The 24,147-nt window shown below is 41.7% G+C and overlaps 1 long non-coding RNA gene across 1 annotated transcript; it reads left to right on the top strand.

Annotated features, from left to right (window-relative positions):
• The first annotated feature begins 3,027 nt into the window (after positions 1-3,027).
• LOC117283366 lies at positions 3,028-9,339 on the top strand. Its single transcript, XR_004514325.1, has 4 exons — positions 3,028-3,317; positions 5,447-5,583; positions 7,804-7,862; positions 8,873-9,339. It is a non-coding gene; the product is annotated as an uncharacterized LOC117283366 (long non-coding RNA).
• The last annotated feature ends 14,808 nt before the right edge of the window (positions 9,340-24,147 follow it).

Here is a 24,147-nt window from a genome sequence, read left to right as displayed (position 1 = left end):
CTATCTATGGCCACTCAGAATTACATAAGGAGACACAATTGATGGGCTTCATTTTCAGAGTTTGATGATTAGCATTTAGAAATGTTTATACTTCACTTTCATTTTTCTGTTTCTCTTTGAATTTTTGTTTGCTTTTGTATCATAGTCCAGTTCAATCAGAAAGCATAAATTCACTACAGGATCTCTTCATTAAAGCAGCGGGAGGTAGTTATTTGGGTTTATTACAGCAATAGCTGTATATATTAGATTTAGGTTTTTAAATCTTCCTTTTGTGATTGGGGGTAAGAGTAACCACTCTAGGGGGGTGGGGGTCCCTCCACTTCGTCTTGGATTCCACAGTTTCAGCCTGGTAAATTACTCAGAGAGCTGACACACACAGGGAGGGGTGAGTCATTGTTTAAAGTAAACGCTGCCTTTCTGTTTTCAGAGCCTGCTGCACCTGGCCTTTGCTGAGAAAAGGTCCCCAGTTTGTGAGCCAGTGCTGCGCTTTGTTTTCACCTTTCAACCTAAAAGTTTACAAATTAATGTCCCATGGAAAATCTCACTTCCAGTAACATTGCATATAGAAGGCTAGGCACAATGTGACTAAAACAAGCTCCTTAGTAGAGCATTTTAGATGGTGGAAAGATAAAAATCCAAGGCTTAGAAGCTATTTCCCTACACCGTTTCATGCTTTCCTTAAGGGTGATCATTTTATAGTTGTTATCTGGTAAATGGTTTACCTGTGAAGAGGTGATATGTTTGAATAAGAGTTTACAGAAAGTAAGCACAATTTTTACTAGGTAATGTGTACTCAAAAAGTACTATAGTAATAAATACTTCCGAAAGAGTAAGCTGTGAAAGAAGCGACAAAGAACCCACCCCCACTAACCTACCTCACTCAGACCCATACTTTTTCCTGTTAATTTTTATCTACCATTCTGAAATCTTTACCTATTTTGGGTCTGAGCATTAAAATATGTATTGTTATTTCCCTCTGATTTACAAGGAGTGTGGTGAGTATAATTCCTCTCAGGCCTTTTCTGTAGGACAAGGTCTTAGCTCCTGGCCGGGGTCCGGGGGAGCATGGGGCAGCACCCAGAGGCAGACTGGGAGCCTCCCTCCTGGGACGGACTCCTGCCTGCTCTGCTGGGGCTGCTTCCGGCTTCTCAGGCATGTGTGTCCAGGAGGCAGAAATGTCCCATGCTTTGCTCTGTCCAGGGATGACTTCTGCTGGGCTCCATTCCACAGCCAACAGCCTTCACCGGGCTGCGGCCCCAGTGCAATCAGCCTCCCTCCCTGCCTCCCTCCATCCCTCCTTGAGTTCTATTTTTTCCTATTTTCTTTTCTGTCATCTTGGAAGTAAGGATCACAGATACATTCAGTCTGGAACATGATTCCCTTTCCCCTTAACAATATATCCTAGAGGTCTTTAGACGTCAGTCTTCCACAGAACTTCATTAGAAAGGAATCAGTTCCACACATTAGCACTCTGGCCAGAAAGAGAGATTAGGGTGAAATTCCCAAGCCACATGTAGATGTAACACTAATATTATTCCTCCTAACAGTGTAAAGTCACATATTACATTAGAATTTAGCAAAAGACAATAGGTCAGTAGATTTGTCACTGATACATTTTTATCATGGAAGTTAACCTCAAGTAAATGTGTTACTTAACCAATAATCAATTTATATTATTAGACGTTATTTTAATGGTGTCATAGATTTCATTTAATAAGCAGGTAATACCCTCTGCTATCTTCAGGGAATTATCTCATATACAGTAAGATAATGGGAAGAGTTTGCACATAGAAAATGGATAATTGGGACCAACAACAGTGGCTGCTGTGGTCTGGAGGTGGCCCTCAAATCCATGTTAGGAAGCTAACTCCCACAGTGACAGTGGCCAAGGAGAGGTGCTGGGGTCCTGCAGGCACCCTCAGGCACCAATGCCTCCAGCCGCCTGCAGGAGCCGGACTCTCCTCCGGCCTGTGGGCAGGGTGCCACCCTGAAACAGAGATGGGTTGTGGTTCCGTGGCCTTGCACTGCCCAGCATCTGGACTGGAGAAGTGGATGTCTGCTCTCTGTGAGCTGCTTGATATTCTCTTACAGCATCGTGAAGTGACGTGATGCGAATATAATTCTTCCTCGTAAGTCTGCGTTTGGAGCATAGGTTTCAGTACTTGAAGAGCCACAACTTTTGTATTTAATGTTACTGTGTCATTTCATTTATCATGGCATATTTTCAGGGAAAAGAAACCAGACTATAAAAAGAAACATTATCATTTGCCAAAATACATCGAGATGTATTTAAACTTAATCAGATTTTGTGGTTTGAAGTCATTCCCAAAGAAGAAACCAACATTAAGTGAATGAAAGTACATCTTGGAATACTGAGTGAAACTAAAATTAAAGAGCACAACTTAAACTTTTCAAATTGGGAACGATAAGCCATTTGGAAGACTGTTTAATGAAGATTAAGTTATGTTGTTGTCATGGATAAATGATAAATATTTGAGAAGTTAGATTTACTTTGCAATATTTCAAAACGTATGCGTTTTGTAAATTTTCACTGTAGATACTGGCTTTAAAATTCAATATTAGAAACTATGGCAACAGATAAATTGAAAGACAGGCACGGTGAGAGAGCTGGATGTATCTTCCTTGTTTTGTTCTCCTGTGCTCTAGATGTGAGAGGGTTGTTGAGGCATTGGAGATCTTACTTGGTTTCTAACCAAATGTCTCTTGACATCGAGGCCCTCACATAATGTAGAGGACTTCAAATGTAAAGCTACAATCTGGATGACTGCTTGTGGGGCGAAATCAGGTCCTCCTCCTTAAATCCCTACACTGTAAATGATTCTGGGGATACCTCTTACCCAACCCAGCAAATAGAAGTAAGCCTAGTTTCTGAGTCTGATTTCTAGAACCTTTTATGCAAATACATTTTCTTCATAAAGATCTGTTAGTGACAGGAAATTTTTTTCTTAGACTCAATACATTGAATGCCTGGTTCAGCATTTTCAGTTCACTTAGTTGTGTAAAAGTTACAGTTTGCATTTTCATTGTCCTCCAAAGGTTCATCGTGCTTCTGGGGATGGTAGAAACTTTAGCAGAGGAAGCCAGTGACAAAGATATTAGATCTTTAGAGTTAGTTGGGCTGTAAAGGGGAAGCTGGGTCCCCACTCCTCTCCTGTCTTTGTTTCCTATCACCACGAAACTCTACTGTACCCCCCGCTCCCACCACGGTGTCAGCCTCATCATGGACCCAGAAGCAATGGAATCAGCGGACTATGGACCGAAGACCCGGAAACTGAACCACAGGGAACCTTTCCTCAGTAAGCTGCATTTCTCAGTATTTTGAAACAGCTGCAGAAATGTGCAGCATGCAAGTGTTTCTTCCTTGTCAATTCTAATACATGTAAGAAAGTAAGTCCTCTGCTGAATTAAATATTTTGCTGCAGCAGAGTAATTTTTAGCAAAAGTTGTGCCTCATTTTAAAATTTAATGTTGTAGCTTTTTCTATGTATTAAAATAGTCGGGATATTGCTTACAAGTAGATCTTCTGTAATAATTTTATAGACACTCAATTTTAGTGGACATTATAGTAGTTTAAAAAAATTAGAGCATTAACTTCCTTTAAAATAGAAGAAAGTTTTGTTTCTAGAAAACTTCCCTACTTTTTGTTAACCTGTGCCTAGATTTCTTCTGGCTTTTTTTGGTGACAAAGATCTCATTCCAAAATTTTCAGTCAACATTGATTTTTTTTTTTTTGTACCAGGGATTAGAACTTGTACTTGCAGGGTAGGCTCGGTGCTACTGAGCTAAATCCCCAGCCCTTCAACATTGATGTTTAAACATTGAAGGAGCTCCATTTTACTGACAGGTAAAATTCTACTGATATTTAAGGCAGATACAGGCAGCTGCAGGCCATAATCACGAGGAGGGCACAGGGGCAAAGGGAGGCAGAGGAAGGTGATAAATATAAACAACCAAGCTCACAGCACCTTCACAGGTTTTCTGTCCTTGTCTACTTAGATTTTTGCAGCTGGCAGTTCTAACTATAGCCCTGAAACAGCTTCTCATGTGTATGATTACGTTCTGCTGCTGTAAGCCTCTCCTGTGCTGTGGGCTTTGACCCCGGGGTGACGTTTGTAGGTTGCGGTTCCAGAGGCAGTCGCTTTTCCAAGATCGCCCCGCAGTCTGGCTGGGTCCCTCAGGCCTCTGTCCTCTTATCTGAGGACAACACAACAAAACTAACAGAAATAGAAACCTAACGATAAGAATCCGATAGTGGCCTGCATCTCCAGAGCAGGCAGTGAGCCGAGAACTGCAGGCGAAGTCACCCATTGGTCCTTGAGCCCCATTGTCCTCATCTAATACGAAAGCATAGTGAAGACTATTTGAGCAGAAACTTTTACTTTTGCATCAGTTTTCAATCAATATGTGAGGCAAATTCCTATCCATTGTTTTATCTCAGTGTTCCATGAGAATAATCACTGCACACGATTCACTGCATCTATGTAAAATGCACTGTACTCTGGGCGGTGACTTAGTTTTAATGCAATAAATAAAAAATTTACTATTCTCTACCGTACATTGCCATGAGTCCCCCTCAAAATCCTCTCCTTCACTTCCAGTGACTGATCCCACCTTCTCACCACTTTGACAATACCCAGAAAATGGTGACACGTAGTGTGTATGAAAATAATCTATTGGCTTAAGTCACTGAGATTTTGAAAAGTATTTTTCTTTACCCAATTTTTTAGCCCAGCCCCCCCATCTCAGGCAGGAGCACTATGTCACTGAATATCTATCCATGATTTTTCTAAACACTCTACAAATTCTCACTGACTGTAAGTATAAGCTCTCTAAACTTTGCTCCTCTTTAATGTGCACAGTGTAAAGACTGTATATTCTGTTAGATTGATTCCTAAACACTCCACAGTTTTTAAATTTGTGAATGCATCTTTGTTATCATAATCTCACATTTGTTGTTGCTAATATAGAAAAATATGTTAATTTTGATAAATTGGACTGGTATTGGTCAACATCTGGGAACATACATTAATCATTTATAGAGTTGGGAGAAGTCACTTACATGTAGATGAACTATACAATAATCATGATTATTTCTCTGAGTCCATACATCTGCTATTTTCTTTTCTTTTTTCTTTCTTTTCTTTGTACTGGGGATCGAACTCTGGACCTTGTGCTTGTGAGGCAGGAGGCAGAATCACTGAGCTAAATCCCCGGTCCTCTCTTTTCTTAATACTAAGGAGAAATTCCAATGTCACGTTAGATATTAGCCTTGTAACTCAGTTCCTGAATGTAATCAGAATGACTCACTTTTTCATTAAATATGATTGCTATGTTAAAATTGTATTTCCATTTCCTAAACACGATTTTAAATATAAAATTAGGTTTTAAAGTTTACTACTTGCTCGCTCCCATTTCATGTCTTTAGGGGATCAGTGGCACCAGAAGAATTTGAGTTGCTGTTGAGGGAGAACCGTGAAGGTTTAAAAGACTCTTCGCCCCGGAGGACGACGGAAACAGAAGCCGGCAGCTGCAGTTCTGTGCGGGACAGAGGACCCAGCGCAGGTCGGGAGCCCCGACTTTTCCAGCAGTCCTCCTGCCACATTGCGGGGCTTGCACGCTGCTGGCGGCCTCTCAGAAAGCCTGCTGCTGGTCACGGGCTGGAGTTCTGCCTGGTTCGCGGGGACAAAGCATGAGGGTGTTGAGTGGTGAGAAGCTGAGTGAGATTTCAGCTCTGACTCATAGAGAGCTAGCTTGGCGTGGGGTAAGGGGGGCTTCTTCGGTGAATGATAGGTCCCCAAAATAGACAGAGCGCAATGTGGCACGGGGAGGAGAAACTTGTGGTTTTTGCGTCTGCCGGAGTAAGGAGTTAGGACTGAACTTGTGGGGGTAAGGGGCTGCATTCGCAGCAAGGGTGACCATCATGGCCTGTGTGTAGATGTCCCCCAAAGCCTCATGTGGATGAGGTGGGCCTTTCTTTTCCAGAAGTGGCTGAATCTGGAGTGTGATGCTGAAATTAAGGGTGTGTGATTACTAGGTCACTACAGTGAGAACTGGCGTGGCACCGCCCTAGGCCCAGTGGTCTGGATGAGATAAAATGGGCAGAAAGACGCTATTAGGGGCTCTTGTTGCCCCTCTGCCACCCTGCCTTGGAGCCAATTGGTTATGCCGTCAGGGAGCAGAGCTCCGCCATTTTCTTACTGGTTGCTTTTCCAGTTCTTCAGCAGAAAGCAACCCTTTTGCTGTTGCTAAGGATGAGGTTTTGTCTTTAGGGCAGGGAGAGCTTCTCTAATGGAGCAGCAAATCTCATCAGTGTAGGTAGAGCTAGAATGAGCTGTTGGGTTCTTACATCAGAACTAAGGAGAAAGGAGGAACTCTCTGTGGGTCTAGGCACAGAACAGGGGAGGACCCTGGCCGCAGGGACACTGAGGTACTGCTGGGCCTCTTGGTGATGCAGGGTCCCATGGCAGGTGGTGGGGAGGCGAGCTCAGGGTGCAGGAGCAGAGGACTGACTGGAAGTCCGCTGACGGTGTGTAAGCCAGTGCTGTCCTGTGAGTGCAAAGGCCAGGCCGGGGCCTTCCCCTCTGCAAAGTGCCCAGCAGTCGTGGGATGGCGGCTTCCCAGTGAGCCACCCCGTGCCAGACTAATTCCCTTTACAGTTCCTACCTCGAGTGGTCCAGGACATTAAGGCCTCCAGAAGACCAGCAGATTCCACAAGATCCTCTCTCCATCGTATATTGATGGAGAAGGTCATATAAACACCACATTACTTTTAGACTTTTCCGTAATTTTTGCAATATTATATTAAAATATGCTAAAACGATAAAAGAGCTAACTACTCTGGCAGCTGTTAACAGATAGGTTGCTGTATGTAATAGAAAGGAATGTATGTCTCCTAAAACATGTTTGTGAGATCTGTTTTTCTTACTCTATTTTACCAAAATGCATCAAGTACTAGACTGGAGAAGCTGAATGCATGCATTTAAATTGAAATCACTAGGTGCCACCATCTCAGATACAGACAGTGATGTTCATATTCTGTCTCTCATAATTCATTCATCTTGAACTATGGGTGAGTTCATCAGTTGAGCTGTCACAGGCAAAATCCCAGCCCATTCGAACCAGCTACTGAGTTAAATTCAGCAGATCAGCTCCCGGTTTAAAGTTCTTAGTCAAAGATTTTCTGTGAGTAGAAAAGAAGGCCTCATCGGGTAGATCAGGCAGAGTCTCCTGCCCATGAAGGATTAGTCTAAATTCCAGGGCCAGGGATTTAGCTCAGTGGTTCTGCCATCTGCCTCACAAGCACAAGGTTCTGAGTTCGATCCCTGGTACCAAAAGAAAAAGTAAATTCCTAATCTTTGAATGTCATATTATTGAGATTAGGCTTTGGGAGCTACTGTCTTTCACTCTGGTGGAAACAACACAACAGCTCTTCCATGGAGACTGGGCTTGTTTCTTGAAGTCTGTGTGCTTCTGGGTCCCCCAGGGCCTTGCTCAAGTGGGTGCTCCCTGGGACCTCATGGTGGGCTCTGCCCCTCTGGTCCACGAGCCCAGATCTCTCCCTGCTTCAGGGAAGATTTCACATGGTGACAGCCCCCTGTGTGTACACAACTCAACCTAGAATTGTGAGATGAAAAGATCACAATGTATTTAAAATGTGGACTTTCTATTGAAGTTCTGATAGGGCATATGTTATAACCTAAGGCTTCTTCACGGTGCATCTTGTTTTGGTTACTTAGTGGGGCAGCTCCCGCAGCTCATCCTCTGCTGTTTTCCTCTATTTAGGACTGATGTGTATACAAGAAAATTTTCTGAAATGTAGCAGTGATGATGAAGAGTCCCATGTGAGTTATTCATTCTAGTTATTTACTTAAATAATTCCAAGTCATAATTTGGTAGTAAAATCGTTATTCAAGAATTTTCTTCATATAGTTATCAAAAGATGTTATGGTCACGCAAGCAGTTGGATTATTTATTGAATAAGAGACGGAATGCAATCGCTGAGCAGTTGTAACCCACGAAATGACATCGAGTGATTTCTAGAATAAATTCAAGTCCCCATTATTAAGATACAGCTCTCCAAGTGATTCTGAATTCCCTCTTTTAGCATGCTATAATTGAGATGAAAACTTAATTGACATAATTTCAGTGTGCTTCAATTCTACAACACTAATTTCCCATTAAATGCAATAACCACTCAGAAATCTTGCTAATTAAATCCACTGTAGGATTTAGTTTTAGACTTTTCTTAATTGAAAAGTCATATGCAGTACTCAGGATATGAGGGGTGTTAAATTGTATTTGTAAAAAGATCTGAATTTTTTAACCTTTGCATTTATGAAAAGATACAAAATGCTAGAAGAAATAATAGATGGTATGTTTAGCTTTGGATTCGTATTTGTAATCCAGAATCACTTTTGTAGTTCATTTTCATATCTCTATTGGGGGAGATGGTACACCTAGGCCCTTCTGAGTACTGATTTTGATGAAATTTTTTCTGTTTTTTGAACTTACAGAAGTACGTTTGGTGCTTCAATAGCAAGAACAAAATAATAGTTTAAATAATCAATGTGTTGCTTATTTCTTAATTGAGGCTTATCACATGTGACTCAAGAAAATTTCTTATCAAAAGCTTCCACTTTTTAAAGTAATAGTTTAAAAAATATCAGTGTGTTTCTGTTTAGGTTCCTTGGGACTTTCTCTCCATGGGCGGAGATCCGCCGGAGCAACTCCCGGAATGGGACTGGCGTCCGGAGCCAGCAGGGTTATGAGGCTCAGGCTGAGGAGCTCAGGGTTTCACGGAGACTTTGACTGCTTTGAAGCTGATTCTTAACGCTGAACTCCCTCTTTGCAGGCCTTAAGAAGAGCACGTGGAGGTGTCAAGGCTTGATGTTGTACCTGTACGCCTCCAATTTCTCCATCACCGAATGAAGGCAAAACCCTGGTAACCAAACTCACTTCACAGCTTTGTTCTACATAGCGAATGACAGAGGGTATTCTATCAGTTTCTTGGACATTTCCGTAACATACTTCCACACACTGGCTGGCTTGTAAGAATGGAAATCGTCTACAATTCAGGAGGCCACAGACCCACAGACAGCAGCTGGTGAGGCAGGTTCCTGCTGACAGGCTGTGAGAGAAAAACGGTTCTGTGACTCTCCTGGCTTCCACGGACAACACCCAAGACTTGGTGTCATTCCTGGGCTCCAGAGCCATCTCTCCATCTCTGCCTCCAGGTTGGCACACTTTCCTTTCTGTGTTCCTGCAGCCCTTTTCTGTCTCTAATAACATTCCCAGCCCGGGATTTAGCTCAGTGGTGCCACCACCTGCCTGCCTTGCAAGCGCAAGATCTCAAGGTCCCAAGTTCCATCCCCGAAACAAAACAAAACAAAACAAAACAAACAAGAAAAACCCACCCAAAACCAAAACCAACCAACCAACCAAACAAAAACCCACTTCTGGTGGATTTAATAGAGCGCAATGCAGCGTTAACTCATCTGCCCCTTTCAATGCATCAGCAAAAATTCTATTTTCAAATCCAATGTTGGACCTAAATTTGGGGAACTGCGGCACCCTTCCGTTTACGATAGATGGAAACATAGTTTGTCACTGGTGAATGTTATAGGGAAATACCTCCCTCTGCCCCTGAGCATTACAAATTTAGGACCATGTGGGAATCAGGCATATTACTAATGTGCTCACACGTTTAACCCCGGGAAGCCCTGTGAAGGAATGCTGGGATGATCACTCCAGCCTACAGAGGAGGATTAAAGATGTTTTTTGGGTACATGTGCAGCCTGGAACAGTGGACTGCTAAGGCAGCCTCTGTCACATTCCCCATTGTCCTCATGAAAGAATGCAAGCAGGAGGGGGCAAGGCCCCGAGGGCCCGCATCTCGTTCGCTTCCCCTGTGCAGCCACCGGCCTCCTCTCTCCTGCCTCCCTTGTTTGAGGGATAAAGGGAGCCGACATTTGCAGAATCAGGGAGTGTATCGTGCACTTCTAGATGAATTAACTTCTCACTTCCTAAAAGTAGTTTGCTATGGAATCATTCAGAGAATCGACTTCACGTCTTCTCAATTTATAAATGATTTAATCACATTTTCAGGATGCATCTGGCCATTCCATTTTATAGAAAATATGGCGCTGCCAACATTGTGATGCCAACTCTCCTAACGAGCGGAAAACAACCATGAATATTTCATAGATTGCGGGGAAATAGAAAACTAGTAGATTTAGATAAAACCTGTACAATCTTGATATTGTTACGCACATACACACACCCCTAAGGTTTGGAGAAGTGTGAGCTTCGATCATAAAACCTCAAAGTAGCGATTTAACTGTGCAGCAGTGCGGTGAATGTGCCCCCCAGTCAATTTCCAGCTTCACCACCATGAACTTAACATTGGAATCGGTGCTCACAGACGTTTCCAGCCTAAACAATTAGAAACCAAATGGAAGTGCTCGAAGGCGAAACATTTGATATTTTATCACGAGCCCCTTCCTAGGAAACAGTGGCAAATAGAAAATGCTCAGCAATATTTAACCTTGAATAGTCAGTCCTTCATAATTTATAAAGAGGAATCTCTGCCTTCCAATCCCGCTCACAGGCTTCCGCCCTGCCCTGTATGCACGTTTTCGCAGGCAGCCTCATCACTGCACAGCGTATCACCCTGTCTTTGCGCTCTTGGTGTGGACACAGCCTTGCACCCTCTACGGAATGTGGAATACGGACAGAAGCAGTACAAATGTGAAGAAATAACCACTCGTTCTGCTGTGGAAATTCCTGACCAAGCACGGCAGTCTCTACAAAAAGACTAAACGAACATGAGGCATTGTGGGGGACATTGAACGGAAATTAAATAGGATGGGATATTTATAGCTTTTACTTCAACTTGGACATTGATAAAACGCGAAACATTGAGGCATGTTCTGAACAAAAGTACACTTTGTAATCTATTTGGTTTACGGTTCAAATAAAATGATAAGGCATACATGATATTTGGATTATTTGTAGAAATTATAGAGACACTCAAAGGCTTTAGGGGAAATTACAACACGCTGCAGTGTTGTCGCAGAGAAGACCTGGGTACAATTACAATTCAATTATTCTCTGTCACATAAGGGCTTTAAAAAAATCAATACTGTTAAAAGATTCATAGTAACACCTCCAAGGGCATAAACCAGTCTTCTCTGCTCTTTCCTGCTTATTCTGCTGCCCAGAGCTGGTCCCTTGATGATGCACCGTGGTGACGAGGGGCACATTCTTGGGCAGTTAGGCCAATATCACAGTGAGATATGAGTCCGTGCAACAACGCAGGAACACCCGGTAGGTTCATTTCACATTACAGTCTGTCTACGAAGTTAAATAGCATTGATTAATAAATTTTTCAAAAGTACAATCACTATAATCAAAACGCAAAATTAAAATGTTTAGTAGTTATCATAGTAGGGACAATATTCAGAGCAAGAAAAATGATTTCCAATTCCTTATGGAAATCATGTCATAATTTTAAAATTTGATGGGAGATTTTATTTTAAATGCGAATATTAGTTTATACACCTAACATTTTTGGTATTTTGGTCTTACCTTATGGCAGAGTAATAGAAGGATTTTCACAGGCTGTCTCAGACTGGGTTCTTTTGAAGGCCAGGCTGAGAGGGTTTAGCTTACAATACACTTGTTAGGATGTTTCTTTGGGTCACTCAGAAGGAAAAAGGAGGAGGGCAGCTCTGAGGGGCACGGAGGAGGCTGAGCCCCTTTCCCGCGTCCCCGGATGCAGGTCTGCTAGGCTTCCAGTCCACCAGCTGCAGGCTGAAAGTTGTGGGAGGAGCAGAGTCTGGAGCAGGGGCTGAGAGCAGCCCGGAAGTCGGAAGTCGCCTTCCAAAAGCAAAGCAGCAGGAACCTCCTCTCTGTCAGCACATCCACTCACCAGGGAAGTGCAGATCGGCACCAGAACCGCTGGTACCAAACTGGCGAACGGGACAAATGCAGGCAGAGACGCGGAGGGAGGGGACGCTTGTTTGCTTTTGGTGGTGGGAGAGCAAATTAGTGCATACACTTAATGATGATAGGACTGCTGCAGGGGCCATTCAGGACACAGACCTGTCTCAGACACGCCAGGCTTCCTGGTTCGCAGCACTGCTAGGAACAGCCAGGCGATGCAAGCAACCTCGGCGGGAACAGAGTCAAGCGGAGGATGGAAGGGGGGCACACACAGGCAGCTGAACCCCGGACGGCCAGAGGAATCATAAAACGCCATCATGTCTGGCAACATGAAAGGGGCTGGACCAAAATACTGTGTTGACCAAAATACGGCAGGCACAGAAAGTTAGTGCCAAATGACTAAGCTCGCGCACGGGTCTAAAAATGCTCATCTCACAGAAGTGGAGAACGGGACAGTGGTACCGGAGGCTGCAGAGGCAGGAGTGGCGACGCATTCATTCAGGGGCTGGGTCACAGCTGGATGCACGGGAGGATCTGTTGTGCTACACGGTGGCAGGGCAACTGTGGACAACATGGCACGCTGTATTTCAACAGGATGAATGTTTCAACAGTTTTCAACATAAGAAATAATAAATGTGCAGCCTGATGTAAATATCACGCATGGGTACATGTACCAAACTGTAGCACAGTTTTCCAATGATGCCTACAATTTTATCACTTACAGTAGTTAAAAAACAAAGAGACTCAAGTGGAACTTGTCGTCCACGGCAGTGGCTCATCCGTCTTCAAAGGGACTGTGTGTGCTGGTTCTGTGAGCAGCTTCTGACACGGAGGACGATGTCCACAAGGCCAAGCAGACGTTAGCAAGGAATGTTGATGGGAAAAATCAATGGAATTTATTTTATTGAAATGTGCTTGGCACTTTTGAAGACTACTATCTGATCTGGGAAACTGATTTTAGAATTAATTTATCTATTCTATATAATACCTAGAAATGAATATAGCATGTAAGCCACGCCTAGCAGTGGGGACCTCCAGGCAAATTTAGAATATTTGTAGGATAAAAACTTGAGCTTGTGCGTTTGTCCTGACTTTCAGGGAAGAGTTATATTTCTAGTTTTTGTCAAACGATCACTCAAGGTTTATGGCTCAGCGAGTCTTCCGGAGGCCACAAAGGTACTGTGTAGTTCTGTTTCCCAAAGGACACTGGAAAGTTTAGAGCTATGGTCGACTATGTTACTCGGATCAGTGAGATGGAGACCATTAACCGCATGATTTTAGAACTAGAATTTGGAATTGGAGAGCATGAAATAAAGTTCTCAGAATGGTAGTCTTAAGACAAACCTGCCTATGGAAAGTCTTGCTTGTCCCACTTCTATTCCTATGCGCTATGAATTAGTCACTGTCAGTTCACTTGGAAGCTATTTTCTACCCCTTCCCGGGAAGGAATTATGTTTCTCAACCCCATACATATTGATCTAAGTCAGGTGATTGGTTAGGCCTCTGAAATATTATGGACTTGTTTGGGTGCAAACCACTGAGTGCTTTGCCACTGTCCCTCCTCTCAGCAGCAGCTAACTGAGGCTGGAATCACCACACACAGCAGACAACCAGGACCATGGCCACCTTGGGGTGTTCCAGTGTGCTGCTAAGAACTGGTGTCTTCATACAGTTGCCACAGCACGTTGTTACTACAGCATTAGCTCATTTATTCTTACAGACTCGCCAGCATTTATAACATAAAGCTACAATCTCTGCCTAACCAGAATTCTGACAGTATTAATTAGTGCACTGTCCAGTTAGGCAAGGTAGCCACACAGCTTTCTGCTCTGTGCCTGCGCTGCAGAGAATCTCGCTTACAGCTCTGCTCTTCCCATCAATCCGAACATAGATACCTTGTGGATTCAGCCTGTGAGCATACTCCACCACACACAAATGTGTACACATACAGGCATGAGGGTGCTGCTTGAAATTCTTGAAGCTTTTCCATTAATTTTAGATAAAGCAAGTACGCCCCTCAGTTACTGTGAATACATTTGCTAGAAATGTCAAGCAATTCACAGACGCATATGATTGACATGAGTACTACAAAGGAATTCTTAAAATGTCCAAAAAAGAAATTGCAAAAGATCTGCTAGAATATCTATGAAAAGTACTATCTCACAACAGCTTTGGTAGAAGGAATTTTGGATATTTCCACCACAAAGAAATAACAAACATTGAGGTAGGTGACACAGAATGCTCATTGTCCCACTAGATCGTTGTACATTATCTATATGTGTATTGAAATATTACAGTGTCATATAAATGTGTACAATTGTATGTCAATTAAAAAAGGAAAGAATTTAAGAAAGAAAATATATGTTGAGTTCCACTGGGAAAAGGAAATACATCTTCTTAGTGAAGTACTGTTAATTATCAGTAAAGTATCCGATACTCTTAAATAGCAAAACTCAATAATGCGCAAATAGAAATCATGGATCAGTTTACATATTTAATAAAACTATAATAAAAATTCAAAGATTATCGTAAGGCACATTATAAAATGTTGCTAAAATTCTTCATACTACTGAAACTAGAAAAGTGAAGAGCAAAGAAAACTATGAAGAAAGAAAAATAATGAAACCAAAATATGTAAAAAAAATAAAATAAAATGAGAGTGTACAGTCTGAAAGACATAAAAAGCAATAAAAAAAGGAAGGCAGATCCAGCAAAACAGGAGCATTAGGTTGGAATTTTCCAGGTAAGATTTTTAAAAATAATGGATGAAGTGTGTAAGTATAGTCAAGACTACAAGCCCATAGTTTCCCAGGAAAGAAGCCATAAAGATTAGATTCAACTACATAAAATCTTCAAAGCTTTATGACCAAAGTATTCAAAGTATAATGGAAAGAAAAATAGTATGTAAAAGTGTTTATGTAAAAGTATTCATATTTTTAAAGCAAAGTTGGGGCTGGGGATTTAGCTCAGTGATTCCGCTATCTGCCTTGCAAGCACAAGGTCCCGAGTTTGATCCCCAGTACTACCCTCCCAGAAAAGTAAAGAGAATACTTATAAACAAAACAGATGAAAAATCATAACCCAAGAGATAAAGAAACACGAATAATTGTAGTGGTGAAGAATCTTCATGTTTATATAAAAATAACATAAATGAGCTCATATAAAAAGGAAGATGTGTCTGTTCATTTAATTGGAAAACTTAGTTATAGCTGGATTCCCATGTCTAACTATGGTGTCTGTTATGGGTTCAATTAAGAATATCCTCCAAAACCTCGTGTGATGGGAGGGGGGATTTTGGAGGGCTCACAGTGCTGTACACTCAGCGGAGTGCTTAGCCCACAATGGTATATTCAAAGTGTTTAATTTTCTTTTTGATTTTTACAGGAACTCAAAGCAGGGTTTGCCTTAAATCTCAGCGGAAACTTTGGGCTTTTCGGCAATATTAGAATGTTAAGTTTGTGACTCTTGGGGATGGAAAAGTGAACTTTACATTATGAAATGAACATGAGTCTTTTGGGGGTCATCAATGAAATGACACAATTTCAGTACAGAATGTCCCCCCAAAGCCCCGGTTGGGATGTGGGGTATTTTGTTGCAGTGAGAAGAAAGTAAATAAGAGAACATCTGAACTTTCTTGATCCCTCTGTTCTGTGTCCCCATATGTTTCCTCAGATACTTCAATGGTTGCAGAAACAGTGTTTCCTCACAGTGGCAAGGGAGCTGCTGCTGACTTCAGAGAGCAATACTACTTTCCCAGCTATCCACTCTCCCACAGGAGAAAGTCTTAAATAAGCTCCAGCCGCTTCCGACCACACCATGTGCTCATCCTGGACCGATCACGAGTGGGAGAAGAGTTCTCTGGTCGATCAGGCCTTTGGCTCACTGATCCTCTCACAGTGCACCCAAGCCACATGCACTGACCAAGACAGGAAGACTGGCTTCTCAAGGAAGACTTCTTGTCTCATAATAGTGAGGGCTAAGCCAGGCTATGAGGAAGGACATAGCTTAGTAGGAGTGTTCTGCATTTCAACTTGTGGTAAAACCAAGTAAAGCAATCTCAAAGAATGAAGGGAACTCCCTGCAGAGGTGTTCTTCAAGTTCTATAGATGATGGTTCCCGCATGGCAATCTGCCAATCAGCAGGACGGTCAGGTTCTGATCCATTGACAAAACTCTGCCACCGGCCTGGAAGAAGAAGGGGTCGGTACCTCGCCTTCTGCTTCCTGCTGTGCTGTGTGAGGTGGGTTTTGCTGCCCCTTAACTGCATGTCCTGGCCTCTCTTATTGTACCTTGGCCTTCCATTAGACAGAGAGGAGGCCAAATATAAAACACATCATTTAGTAGATTTCAAATGATGGAAGTAATGACATCAACAAAAAGAAGTAACAGATATAAACGAGAAATATGCACAAGTAAATAAACAACGGAAATCTTAATGAAACATTGAAAGCCTTTTCATTTAGATTGCAAAATTGATTTAAAAATTTATGTATTCTGTTTGAGGAACTAGAAGAGCCTCTCTTAGATACTGGTAAAGATATTTTAAACTGTTGATATTTCTATAGTGCAATTTGGCATGAATTTATCATACTTTTAAGAGTAGTTTTTCCCTAAACTATTAATATTTATTTCACTAAAATATCATCTTAATATAGTATTTCTACTTATAGAAATATATGAATACATATATGATTGAAATATGAAATATATTATCAATAATGTGGAAATTGATGGGAAAGTAGAATAGTGATATATTAAACACTCAGTTTATCTGTATTTCCATGGAAGAGATTGTACTATGAATTTTGAATCCAAGTATTTCAAATTTTAATTGCTGCTAATTAGAATTCACTTTGGAGAATGAATGTGGTATTCTCTAAGTTTACTTAGATATTTCCAAAATTTTACTTAAAAAGGGCCTAGATTTTCTTTTAGACCCAGAAAATATCTGTAATCAATTACACCCAATATATTTTGAGAAAGGCTACATTGTCACAGTTCTAAGGATGTACATTAAAGTAAGGGTAGTTAGGTTTCTTAATTTTGAAAAGAAAGCATTAGGGTAGTATCACATGTCCCAGTTTATAAATTTATGAGGTGATACTGGAAATATAATTCCTGTTCTGGCCCACAAAATACTGGAATCACACATTTTAATGAAACACATATATTATGTAATGTTGCTCCTGTATATTACTTGGTATCTTACATATAAGAAAGAAAATCATCAGTTTTTTCCAGTTTACTTAAAGGAAATATAAATTACTTTAATAGCCATTATGAAAATATTAACTCTTAAGATCATAAAATATAGTTAATATCCTAAGAGCTCACTTTGCATAAAGCAACTTGACAATTAAAGTTCAGCATGACCAATAAATGGAGCAAAATAAAAATGTAAAAAAATTAAAAATGTACAGCAAGCATTTATTTAGCAAACATTTAAATCTGAAAAAATTAAAAATTTGAGATGAATGTTTTTAAATGAAAGCAAAACATGGATTCCTTTCTCTCAAGTGACATTGTCTTCCACTGATTTTACAGTGAGGAAATAGTAAGTCTGAGAATCCTATGCCATGGTATTTTTCCTGAAATATAGAAAAACAATTCCTTTTGTTTCTAGGAGTCTGGGGCATTTTCATATATATTTTAAAGTAAAATAACTCAAATTATTTTTACAATAATCAGTTTTTCTCACCCACATTACAGAATAGATTATTACTCTTAACAATTGTAGCTCTGCAAGTTTTCTCTCTTCTGTATGATTATCACAGTGATGGTCTTCAGGCTGTGTTGTGACTGGGAATTGCGTTCTTTCCTGGACAGCGAGGAGTCACCTTCCTAGACATCACTTCCACGTACAGCATTAGTCTGGTTGACCTGGTCAGCGACCCTGGCGTTGCCATGGAAGGTTTCCAGTTCTGCAGACCAATGCCAGGGTTATTAAAGATCTGCAAAACTCACAACTGCTTTGCACCATTCTCCCTGGGAAGAAGAAAATGTCACCCAATAATTACATCCCCTGGATGCAGTATTCCCTAGTACTTTTAGTTCTGCACAGAACTGCACATTTCAATGCATACGCCACAAAGCAATCTTCAAATTTAGACACTAATATGAAATTTTATTCATGAAATTTAACCTTAAAAAGGTTTACTCTTCTCCCACGTTCAGCATTTGTACAGGATTGAGTCACTATTTGCACACAAAGGACTCCAGAGCAACTGTGCATATCTGTTATATTCCCCTTGTTTGACGAAAAACAATATTCTGTGTTCTTGTTGATATTTACAGTGCTCTACAAGAACAGAGGAAGGAACTGAATTCTTTTCTTTTCTGGAATAAGGCAGAATAAATTTTACATTAAAAATGTCTTTGTATCATTCACCACATGCCAGCTGTTTCATAAAAGCAGTGGCATCTGAATAGCATTTCAGGGTAATTAGAATGGTAGCATATGGGATGCGAGCTAGGGTAATGTTGGGTAAATATGTATCAGCGGAAAGATGCACGTAAGTGTGAGGAAGTCCCACCACTGACGGCGGAGAGGTGGACTGTATAGTGGGCTGCTGCAGTTCATGGTTTTTGCTCGGTCTGTTTCTAAGAAGCGTAGCATCTCATGTATTTAGGGATGACAGATTCATAAATAAAATTATAATGTCATTTGATAATGCTAGAATAAGTGTGTTTCGAACACAAACAGGATTACCAAAGGAAGAGGCACGGACTCTCCCATTAGAGTGTAATGAGATTTTGTGGATATTTGATTATTTCCTTATAGAAAACACGGACAAGGGCAGTGTAGTCCAGAGGGAGATAAAGTCATTAGACATCGAATAGCATGTGTGTGGAGAGCATGCCTACGATAGTCTATAATTCAGATAATGTTTGTGCTAATGGACAGGCCGAGGAGGAGATTCCCAGACAGGCAGAACTCTGAGAAGAAGCCTGGTATCTGCTGGAATGGCAGCGGATATTTGTTTCAGGGAGCGTGGCGATGTGGCCTTGTAGAGTGAGCGTGTGTGCAGCAGAGCGGCCAAGCAGAGGAAGGGCGAACCGGTGCAGACTTGAGCTGGCTAATCTCACGGAGCAGAGAATAGCTAAGGAGAGGTAAACCTGAGCCGGGAGTGCAGGACAGGAAGTGAATCTCAGGGAGAGGGGACGATGAGTTCTGAGCTGCCACACAGGACCGCGGCAGGGGGACAGAGTGGGCATCCGGTGCCCACAGTCAGCCCCGGGCATTGGCACAGGCTGTGGCAGCGGCTGCCCAGCACAGCGCCCGCGTCTTGGTACTGCGCTCGGTCTTCTTGGGGTCCCCCCGCCACCGTAACAGGCCCTCAGGTGCTGCACGGCAGTGCTAACCCGCAGACAAGGGCAGAGTGAACCTTGGACCCCCGAGTGTAGGAAGAGGAGCCTGGTTCCAACCACTGCCAGGTCAGCTCACCCCTTTCCCTGAACGAAGCCTTGGAAGACTCGAGGTGGAACTCCAGCGGGATGGCCCGAGCGGACGGCGGAGGGAGGCCTCCCTCTACCTCGTTTTAATGGAGATCACGTGTCAGGTATGCGGGAGGGCCAAGGCACTTTGAAGTATGACACAAGGCCAGTTTTCTTTTTCATCGCTGAAATGGGGCAGTGGTGCTTGGTTTGGGGTGGCACTGAATTGGGGCTCGTTCACTCCTGCCCTACTCAGCCGGCCACTTTCCACCGTGGTTCTCAGCTTGTGACTCTTGATTCATCCCAGGAAACTGGCTGGCTTTGAAGGCAGAATATCTTGAGGCTTAAATAAAGGAGGGAAAATGTGAAGGAAACCTTGGACTTCCAGCGTCACTGTTGTGAGCACTGAATCATCCTGTAAAACACTCAAGGAAAATTCCCTGACACCGCCAAGGAAATAACCAGAGTCAGCACAACCTCATTTCTGGCTTCTCAAGAATGACACCTTATTCTAAGGTCCACTTCCAAGTTAGCAAAGAAGCTTGTTTTAAAGTTCTATTTTGACAGGATCCCAGAGACGCTGCTCACCGGCAAAGCGAGAGTTTATGAACGGTTTGATTGCATCGCATTGCATTAGGAAGAGTGTGGAAGTTAATTTTTGTAGTTTAATTCAAAACATTTAAAATTCACATCAGAAGTCAATTTTCAATTTTCAGTAAAAATAACACAGAAATAGAAATGGGTTATAATTCCAAGACCATAGAAATAATAAACATCTGTATTCAATTCACAATGCCCCCTTCACTTTTTGTGCATATTCACCGAGTTCCTAAGTGGAACGTGATCCTCCTGTACTACAAACATATACAATATATATGAATATCATACATCTTATAAATATATCCAAATATTATTTGTCGGCATGTCCCTGGGGAGGGATCAGTACGCCGGCGGGGGAGGGGGGTTAAACAGTGTTTTGCACTCCTTTTATTTCTCCATGTGTTCATTTGTCCTTGATGCTTCTCATTGACTTAGGGTCTTATGCATTCATTTTATAGGAAAATGGGATGAATTACCAACCAGTTTATAAAAATGTTTAGATCTGCAGCAGTTTGCTTTTCAAAGAAGACATAAAATGCTCTACTCTTAAAAATTATACTTAAAACTTAAAAAAAGAATTGGGAAATATCTCATATGTGTACCAACTCCTAACAGCGAATATAATCATTATGAACTAGGAACATGTACCAATAGAAATATATAAAAAATAGCACCCATTCACAAAGGAGAAGGGTAAAGACACAGTGTGAAGGTTTCCGGCCTTGTGCCAGGAGGCTGTGCCCCTGCCAAATCCTCACTCATGTCCTTGCCAGGAGTGCTGCATTCATCTTCCCAGGGCTCCGTAGTGCGTCCCTGTGTAAGTTCCCCCTCATCCTTCACCCGCTCTGGCCCCAAGAGCTAGGAGAGCAGCATCTTCCTCAGGGGGGTACAGAGCCTTTGCATTTGTGTAGGGCTGGTGTGAAGTTGGGAGTTCTCAAGTTTCATCATTATTAACTATTTGTTTATTTGCTCTAGATTTCAATATTCAAAGGCTCCTGTGGTTCAAATTTCTGACTTTCTGGAAATAAAATTTCTCCAATCATCGGACTGCTGATTTGCTTCATTCGAATTTTCCATGGACTGGTAATCACATACCCAAAATTCTTCTCCAGATGTAGTTCTTAAATTTCTTTATTTCTCTTTCTCTGCTTTTCGCCTTTTCAGCAACTTGCTTCTCTGTTAATTTAAAGGTTCCACTTTTTTTTTTTTTTTTTTTTTTTTTTTTTTTGGTTCTGGGGATTGAACTCAGGACCTTGTGCTTATGAGGCAGGTGGCAGAACCACTGAGCTAAACCCCCAGCCCATCTCTTAATTTAAAGGTAACAGCCTCCTTATGGAAATGAATGGAAAGGCCATATACACCCTTATGAGTAGCCGTGATTTATTGGGTTCATCTGAGTCATTTTACTGGGTATTTGCTGTGCAGTCCTTTAAAATTCTATCATCAGCTGCCTGGAGTCAGTAAGCAGCTGCTGTTTTGTACTCCAGATGGCCTATAGAATTTCAGCACTTTTAATTCTGACGTGCTTATCCTGGAGTTGCTCTCTTTGATGGTAATACCTTGTTAAATGTAGTCAATAATGTTTGGCATCTAATAACTGAGTGGAGCCCTCCTGAATGGGGTTAATTGTAAAGATCCACCCTGTCCACCCTTCACATATTGTTGTGGAAATAACATCACTTCCCTCAATTTCCCAAAGTTGTAACTTTTCTCCAATTTTCCTGGTGACATAAATTTTCATTTCTTTGCACTCAGTCCGTCAGCATTCTGTCTGAATATTTTCTTTGCCTTATAGTTTAATCTCTTTGCATCGGAGGAAAGGATATTTCACTGCTTTTTCTTGTGTAGCTTTAGATTTTGCAAGTGGGAAAGTTCCTAGGGAGAAAACACCTATACAGAAGTAGATTCTTTAACTTCTTGGTCCCCTTACTTTATTACTGGGGATAAGTGATGGTAGCCATAATAACTGACTACACGTAGTTGCCATCTCATTGCAGGGACACCCAAAACCCCTAAGTTAAAGGAGAAGAGGTTTATTTTGGGTCACAGTCTCCTAATTTTCGGTTCACACTCACCAGGCTTCAACACAAAAGCCGGAGGGCGGAAGGGCTGAGCAGAGGGACACTGCTCATGTCATGGCTGGTAGGAAGCAGAGCGAGAAGGGAGCAGGAGATAAACCCTTCCGGGTCATGTGCCCAGTGACCCCTGTGACCAGGTACCACTTCCTGGCAGCAAGTCAGCTGTAGGCCGCCATGATCCACTTGCCTGGTCGCCTCCCAAAGCCCCGCCAGCTGCACATGAGGCCTTTCCACGACATTTTCATCTAAACCATAACAGCACCAATTTGGCGAAACCAAAGCAGATGCCGGACAACACTCCAGCTTCAAGGTCTCGAGGAACACGGAACCCTTCTGAGTGGCTCGGGGTTGTATGTTACTTCAGCGGACTCTGAGCTTGACTCGGAGGTCTGAGAAGACACAGGAGAAGAGTTGCCAATTAGATATGATTTTGAATAGGAGATGTGAGCCCTTGTCAGTGGCGACTCATGGAGGAGATTTGAATGATGTGCGGGACACTGAGATTTTCTTTCTCCCAAAGGATTCTAAATTATGGGAGATTTGTGCAAAAATTTTTACATTTTGGTCTTACAAGTGTATTTTTAAAAGATGTCTTCAATTTAGGGACTCATGATTTTGAATAGTTGTTTTCTTTCTTGGTTGGCATAATGTAGTTTTAAGCATTGCATTTTTTACCAGTTCAGTAGCTTTTACTTTAGGGTTAATCAACAACAATTCTCACTGGATTTCTGATGTTGAGCCTAAAGTCACAATGGCATTATTTTTAACCACACACACACACACACACACACACACACGTTTGCATAAATGTTTTTCCTAACATTGAAAATCAATAAATGCTCTTTCCCCTTAAGTCTAAAATAATTACTTAGCTTTAGGCCCCTAATCCTAAAAGATTAGTGTTAAAGTGTAGTAGCTATAAAACAAATACTTCTGTGAATCAGCTTTTTTTAATGTGCTATAAAAATCCTAGCAAATACAAATTTGATATAAGTAAAATTACTTATTAACATTTAAGAAAAATAAAAGGAAGAATGATGTCAACCCAGCTCTAGGAGAATCGCTATGTACAGATTAAGTTTTTGGATATGTGTTTATATACATATCACACACCAGACACCGGCTTCGCTTTAATACCACAAAATCACAATATACTGAAAGCAACTTTGAGTGTTGCCTGTGCTCCGGGTTGTGAAGAATACAGATGCAGAGACCAGCACACCCTGGAGGGAAATACCTTTCACGGGCCAGTGTGGGCATGGCCCAGGAGTCAACATTCATATTATTCTTTCAAGAGATTTTAGCGTATAAAAACATGACCTTTTATTGACTCATGTATGACTCTTAGTGGAAATCACCTAGTTCATGTTACAATAACTGGTCTTTGGGGATTCGAGTGGGCAATTAGTCAATTAAATAAAGCAATTCCTTTTCTAATCTGCTAGTGTAATGTTTAGATAACTTGTTCAAAACAAAGTGCAGAGTGACACTTTCACTTGTTTCCTTTTCCTTATGAGTCGTGGGGGACCATCAGTGAATTCCCACAGCGCCTTTATAAGATGGATCTTAGAAATGCATTATGTTTGAAGTTCTGTGCAAATATCACAAATTTGGAAAGTGTTATTTTACTATTCCAGTTGGCAAAGCGTGTTTTCAATACTGAGCAGGAACATATTTCTCTTGATTTTAAATTTGGGATTAAATGCTACACTTTCCCTGTTAGACCAAGGAAGCACAAAAGACTCAGTTTGGGAACTGAACCAACACAGGGATTCTTCATTTGTGTCAGAGAGACAGACACCTTCTTGGACTTCAGGCAGCAGTACCAAGCCTGAATTGTAAGTGAATATTTTGGAAGTATGTCCCTGCTGGTACTAGAGATTTGGTCTCCAAGTAAAGATGAGAATGAGAGGAGAGGCTGGGGAGCTTTGGACTGTGTAGCCAGAGTAGAGGAATGCTGTGGGAAAGCTGTGAACTTATGCTGGCACTAGTTTGATGGTATTTTGAATAAATTAAAAAGTTTACTTTGGTAAACTGCAGGCAGATGAGGGTGGAGACAAGGTACCCAGGAG

This window comes from Fukomys damarensis, unplaced genomic scaffold, assembly GCF_012274545.1.
Source record: "Fukomys damarensis isolate Sample0158 unplaced genomic scaffold, DMR_v1.0_HiC HiC_scaffold_4, whole genome shotgun sequence".
NCBI classification, from domain to species: domain Eukaryota; kingdom Metazoa; phylum Chordata; class Mammalia; order Rodentia; family Bathyergidae; genus Fukomys; species Fukomys damarensis.
The sequence above is the reverse complement of the archived record's forward strand: the minus strand, read 5'-3'. Positions and strand labels throughout refer to the sequence as shown.